We start from the raw sequence: 6,777 nt of genomic DNA, 5'->3' as shown, positions 1-6,777 counted from the left end.
AGGCATCTTATCCCCTATCCTTTGGATAGGGGATAAGATGTCTAAGTCCTGGAGTACCCCTTTAAAGGAGATATCCAGTGGTGAACAACTTATCCCCTATCCTAAGGATAGGGGATAAGTTACAGACCGCTGGGGCCCCCCGCGATCTCCTGTACGAAGCCCCGACAGCCTGCGGGAAGGGGGCGTGTCGACCTCCGCACGATGCGGCGGCCAACACGCCCCCTCAATACAACTCTATGGCAGAGCCGGAGCGCTGCCTTCGGCAATCTCCGGCTCTGCCATAGAGATGTATTGAGGGGCGTGTTGGCCGCTGCTTTGTGCGGGGGTCGACACCTGCTATCTGGCCTGAGAGATCGCAGGGGGCCCCAGCGGTTGGACACCCCCCCCCCCCCCCCCCCCCGATCTCAAAGGTATCCCCTATCCTTTGGATAGGGGATAAGTTTTTCACCACTGGACTACCCCTTTAAGCCTTCCAGTACTTATCAGCTGCTGAAGTGGAGTTGTTCTTTTCTGTCTGACCACAGTGCCCTCTGCTGACACCTCTGTCTGTCTCAGGAACTGTCCAGAGCAGGAGAGCTTTCCTATGGGGATTTGTTCCTGAGACAGACAGAGGTGTCAGCAGAGAGCACTGTGGTCAGACAGAAAAGAACAACTCAACTTCAACAGCAGATAAGTCCTAGAAGGATTAAGATTTTTTAATAGAAGTAATTTACAAATCTGTTTAACTTTCTGGAGCCAGTTGATATGAAAAAAAATTGCTTTTCACTGGAATACCCCTTTAAAAGGGGTTATACAGGTTCAGAAGAAAGAGATAGCCAATTTCTTTCCCAAAACAGCGCCACACCTGCCCTCAGGTTTAGCATGGTATTACAACCAGGGCACCTTCATCTATTGCAAAATTACAACTCCCAGCATGCCCAGACAGCCGAAGGCTGTCTGGGCATGCTGGGAGTTGTAGTTTTGCAACAGCTGGAGGCATGCTGGTTGGGAAACATTGGAAAGATGGAGAGGACTGAAGAAAACCGCAACCAGCAAAAAAAAAATGTTTAAAAAAGGCCACGTACATATTTTTCTTTTTTTGACGTTTTTTCCCTCTGCATGGTATAACAACCAAGTTGTGAGTGGTATTACAACCAGAGCACCTCCAGCTGTTGCAAAACTACAATAGTTGTAGTTTTGTAACATCTGGAGGTACCCTAGTTGGGGAACACCGGTCTACAGGATAAAAAAAAAAAAAAAAAATCAAATACCAAATAGAGCAAATACATCTAGTAACTCATACTCCTAGGAATGTTTCCTTCAATCGTTTAGTGAAGAAATATTGTTATAGTTATTTATTTATATATATATATATATATATATATATATATATATTTGTTATATATATTGTTATATAGTGTTATACAATGGCAGGTAAAGCGGGCAGCATGTTCGCCAAGAGGTGTCTGCTTTGTTAGTGGCACACTCCATTGTGAATGGGCGAGACTGACAAACATTTGGTCATCTGATGTACGGAAAACTAGATAACGATTTGGTTGTTCTCCAAAAAGATAACCATCACTAGACGTGTTGCACAACCCAGGATACATAGTGATTTACATAAGCAAGCGTGCATGTCAATGAGGGATCAGGGGTGAGGTGAGAACTGCTGAATGATACGACTCATTTAAATTCAAACCAGTATTTTGAAACTTACAGTTTACTATTTAAAGGATACGGGTCACCAAATAAAACTTTAAATATAGTGTCCCTTGTGTAATTAGAAGACACTTTCCCATTCACTCGCTTTTAAAATTATCAACATAAATATGTTTAAAATGTAATAGAAAAAACGGCCACTAGGTGGCTCTGTTCTGTTCCCTGCCACAATTAATACAGTGAGTTTGGTCTCCTCCCAGCCTGGCAGGAGACCAAACTCAGGAAGTGTTTCTCAGCACTGAGCTTGATTGACAGCTGCACAGAGCCTCACAGAAAGATATACAAACTGAAAGCTACACAAAGCCTGAGGTCTTCTATTCTCAGGACTGCAACCATGTGAGGGCAGAAGTGGTCCCCCCAGCAGGCTTCAGTGATGTCATTCCTGCTGGGTAACGCCCACTTTTTTCTGCTGGGAAATTGCGTGAGCAAGAAGAATGGTATGATACACAGCTTTTCAAAGCTCTGAAATAGTTTTTAAGGATTGGAGGAGTGTTAGGAGTAGTTAGGTAACATAGCCTGAGTTAGTTTAGAAAAGTTTATTTGGTGACAGGTACTTTTTTTTTTTTAACACAAATACACATTATTATTTGAATATTATTTCAGATAAAATTAAAGGGGTACTCCACTGGAAAACATTTTTTTTTTTTTTTAAATCAACTGGTGCCAGAAAGTTATACAGATTTGTAAATAAAAATCTTAATCCTTCCAGTACTTATCAGCTCCTGTATGTTCCACAGGAAGTTCTTTTCATTTTGAATTTCCTTTCTGTCTGACCACAGTGCTCTCTGCTGACACCTCTGTCCATTTTAGGAACTGTACAGAGCAGGATAGGTTTGCTATGGGGATTTGCTCCTGCTCTGGACAGTTCCTAAAATGAACAGAGGTGTCAGCAGAGAGCACTGTGGTCAGACAGAATGGAAATTCAAAAAGAAAATAACTTCCTGTGGATCATAACAGCAATTGATAAGTACTGGAAGGATTAAGATTTTTTTAATAGAAATAATTTACAAATCCGGAAGAGGCCGGAAGAAGGACGTTCCTACGTCCGAAACAGCCGGCGTAGCCTCTGAGCGCCCCTTACCGTCTCCGTCTATGCCGTGGTGATCCCGGACCACGGGCCTGCAGCTGTTTACCCGCGGTGAGTGCATGCTACCTCTCTTTCATTATATAATTTACAAATCTGTTTAACTTTCTGGCACCAGTTGATTTAAACAAAATGTTTTCCAGTGGAGTACCCCTTTAAAGGAGTACTGCAAGATGCGGAAAAAGACTTGGCCCAGAGGACAGAAGAGCGATATTGGCGCACCTGGGGAGTGGCGGAAGGTGAGTTAAAGTTTGTTACTTTACTTTATGCAGCCTGGGCACAATGGAATGATAAAATATTCCAGCGGAGTACTGGTACCAGAAAGTTAAACATATTTGTAAATGACTTACTTCTATTTCAAAATCTTAATCCTTCTAGTACTTATCAGCTGCTGTATACTACAGAGTAAGTTGTATAATTCTTTTCTGTCTGACCACAGGAACTGTTAATAGCAGGATCAAATCCCCATAGGAAACCTCTTCTTCTCTGGACAGTTCCTGACATTGACAGAGATGTCAGCAGAGAGCACTGTGGTCAGACAGAAAAGAAATGAAAAAGAAAGAACTTCCTCTGGAGCATACAGCAGCTGATAAGTAATGGAAGGGTTAAGAGGTAATTTACAAATCTGTTTAACTTTCTGGCACCGGTTAATTTTGAGTGCCCCATTAAATGGGTCAAAAAAGGTGTGTTTCAAATTAACTGGTTATACAGATTTGTAAATTACTTCTATTCAAAAACCTTAAGACCGGGTTCACACGGAAAACACGGGTGGACATTCCGTGACCCGACGGCCACTAGGACCGCTCGGAAATGTACCGTGTCATACAATTCGCCGTGTCATACAATTTCCTGTTTCCAACAATTCTCAAAGACGCCAATGCATTTCCGAGTGGAATCCATAGAAATTAAATATATTGCTCCAACAATTGACTTAGTATTGGACCTTGACCTTAAAGGGGGTACTCCGGTGAAAACTTTTTTTTTTTCTTTTAAATCAACTGGTGCCAGAAAGTTAAACAGATTTGTAAATTACTTCTATTAAAAAATCTTAATCCTTCCTGTACTTATTAGCTGCTGAATACCACAGCAGAAATTCTTTTCTTTTTGAAACACAGAGCTCTCTGCTGACATCACGAGCACAGTGTTCTCTGCTGACATCTCTGTCCATTTTAGGAACTGTCCAGAACAGCATATGTTTGCTATGGGGATTTCCTTCTACTCTGGACAGTTCCTAAAATGGACAGAGATGTCAGCAGAGAGCACTGTGCTCATGATGTCAGCAGAGAGCTCTGTGTTTTAAACGGAAAAGAATTTCCACTGTAGTAGGAAGGATTAAGATTTTTTAATAGAAGTACTTTACAAATCTGTTTAACTTTCTGGCACCAGTTGATTTAAAAAAAAATAAATAAATAAATAAAAAGGTTTTCGCCAGAGTACCCCTTTAACACTCCAATACACAATGTGGAAGTATTATGTTCACACTGCAGAATCTGTGCAGAGATTCACCATTGGCGGCTATGCAGTGCTGGCGGAATTCCGCGCAAAGAAAGAACATGTTCTTTCTTTGTGCAGAACAATTTCAGCGGCGGAATTGTCCGGTGCTGAAATTCCGCAGTGTGAACGGGTCTCGCGGAAGACCCATTGACACTGATGGTAATGTTCACAGCACGGAATTCTACTTGCGGAATTCCGCAGTGTGAACATACCCTTAACCAGCGGTCAAGTCCTGGGGAAAAAAAAGTGTGGGAACTCACCCAAGATTTCCACTTAAAGGGGTACTCCGGTGAAAACCTTTTTTCTTTTAAATCAACTGTTGGCAGAAAGTTAAACATATTTGTAAATTACTTCTATTAAAAAATCTTAATCCTTCCTGTACTTATTAGCTGCTGAATACTACAGAGGAAATTCTTTTCTTTTTGGAATGCTGTCTGATGACATCACGAGCACAGTTCTCTCTGCTGACGTTATTATAATATTAACGCTTTGTTTATTGTTGTCCTTAGTGGGATTTGAACCCAAGTCCCCAGCACTGCACGGCAGCAGTGCTAACCACTGAGCCACCATGCTGCCCTTAGCATACCTCTGTATTGCATGGTTGCTAAAATGGACAGAGATGTCAGCAGAGAGCACTGTGCTCGTGATGTCATCAGTGTTCCAAAAAGAAAGGAATTTCCTCTGTGGCATTCAGCAGCTAATAAGTACTGGAAGGATTAAGATTTTTTAATAGAAGTAATTTACAAATATGTTTAACTTTCTGCCACCAGTTGATTTAAAAGAAAAAAGGTTTTCACCGGAGTACCCCTTTAAAGGCTGGTCCTGCAGGACTCTTGCTAATGGAAACGGGGTTCCTGCTGTGGAAAAAGTGCAGGAACTCAGTTCCCATGCGTTCCTGTCGCTTTCATCATCAAAATCTTCAGGCCTAGATGGTTTTGGCAATGAATTTTATACATTACGCAGTCCCCAAATCCTCCCAGAGACTTTGGCAGCAACACAGGTTACACGGCCAAAGATCACCAAGTTGCGCTCCATAAATCACGCTGCATCACAACTAATAGTAATTTGAGTCATGTTGCAACCTGTAAGTGTAACCGTGACCAAAAACCTATCCCGAATACGGTTGTGGTGCTTGTTGGGTTGCGGCCTCTTGCTGGTAGCAATGTGACCCCATTCAATCAACTGTGATGCAGCGAGAGTCATGGCACTTGTCATGGCACTTAGGCCATGAAAGACATATCGAGGCCATGTACGCATGGCATAGGGAAGCGGTCTTCAACCTGCGGACCTCCAGATGTTGCAAAACTACAACTCCCAGCATGCCCGGACAGCCGTTGGCTGTCCGGGCATGCTGGGAGTTGTAGTTTTGCAACATCTGGAGGTCTGCAGGTTGAAGACCACTGGCATAGGGGATAAGTGTCAGATCGTTGGGGGTCCAGTCCATGCCCTCTTCATCTAGTGGCTGTCAGTCAAATGGGGTAGGAGCAGGGGTCAAGTCCTGGGGGGAAAAAAAGGGTGGGAACTCGTCAAAGATTTCCACTCTAGGGCGGGTCCTGCTTAATGGGAACGGTGTTCCTGCTTTTGAAAAAGTGCAGGAACTCAGTTCCCATGCGTTCCTGCAGGACTTGAGCCCTGGGTAGTAGGATGCAGGAGGCAGGGAGATGGTGAATAAGAGGACATGATTTAGGCTTACCTGAGCTTTTACCATTTTGGGGAACATCCCAGGGCTTTTGGGACTCATTTGCATAATAACAAAAAGACTAACATCTATGGCCTATGGAGATTAAAAAAAAAAAGGTATACCCAATATCCTGGGGTTGTCACTAGAGATGAGCGAACTTACAGTAAATTCGATTCGTCACGAACTTCTCGGCTCGGCAGTTGATGACTTATCCTGCGTAAATTAGTTCAGCTTTCAGGTGCTCCGGTGGGCTGGAAAAGGTGGATACAGTCCTAGGAGACTCTTTCCAAGGAATGTATCCACCTTTTCCAGCCCACCGGAGCACCGGAAAGCTGAACTAATTTACGCAGGATAAGTCATCAACTGCCGAGCCTCCCCAGCAGCAATCTGACATCTTATCCCCTATCCTTTGGATAGGGGATAAGATGTCTAGGGGCGGAGTACCCCTTTAAATAGAAGTAATTTACTAATCTGTTTAACTTTCTGGCATCAGTTGATTAAAAAAAAAAGTTTTCCAGCGGAGTACCCCTTTAAATAGAAGTCATTTACTAATCTTTCTTTCTAGCACGATTCATTATTATTGAAGCACGATCCATGATCATTTATTTCTATACACTCACCTAGAAGGTCCGGGCTACATTTTGTCTTTTAATTTACTAATCTGTTTAACTTTCTGGCATCAGTTGATTAAAAAATATATATTTTTTTTTTTCCAGCGGAGTACCCCTTTAAGTCACATAGAAGACATGTTTACTTTTATTTTCACCATCTACATTATGTAGATCAGGAGTGAAGCCAAAATGACTGTGGTCAGCGGTTT

At 42.6% G+C, this 6,777-nt stretch overlaps 1 protein-coding gene across 1 annotated transcript in view; it reads left to right on the top strand.

Annotated features, from left to right (window-relative positions):
* Nucleotides 1-6,777, top strand: part of OVOL1 (ovo like transcriptional repressor 1) — a 44,147-nt gene that overhangs the window by 853 nt on the left and 36,517 nt on the right. The gene's annotated exons all lie outside the window — the stretch shown is intronic.

Source organism: Hyla sarda, chromosome 6, assembly GCF_029499605.1.
Source record: "Hyla sarda isolate aHylSar1 chromosome 6, aHylSar1.hap1, whole genome shotgun sequence".
Classification (NCBI taxonomy): Eukaryota; Metazoa; Chordata; class Amphibia; order Anura; family Hylidae; genus Hyla; species Hyla sarda.
Note: the sequence above shows the minus strand (reverse complement) of the source record. Positions and strands in the feature narration are given on the sequence as shown.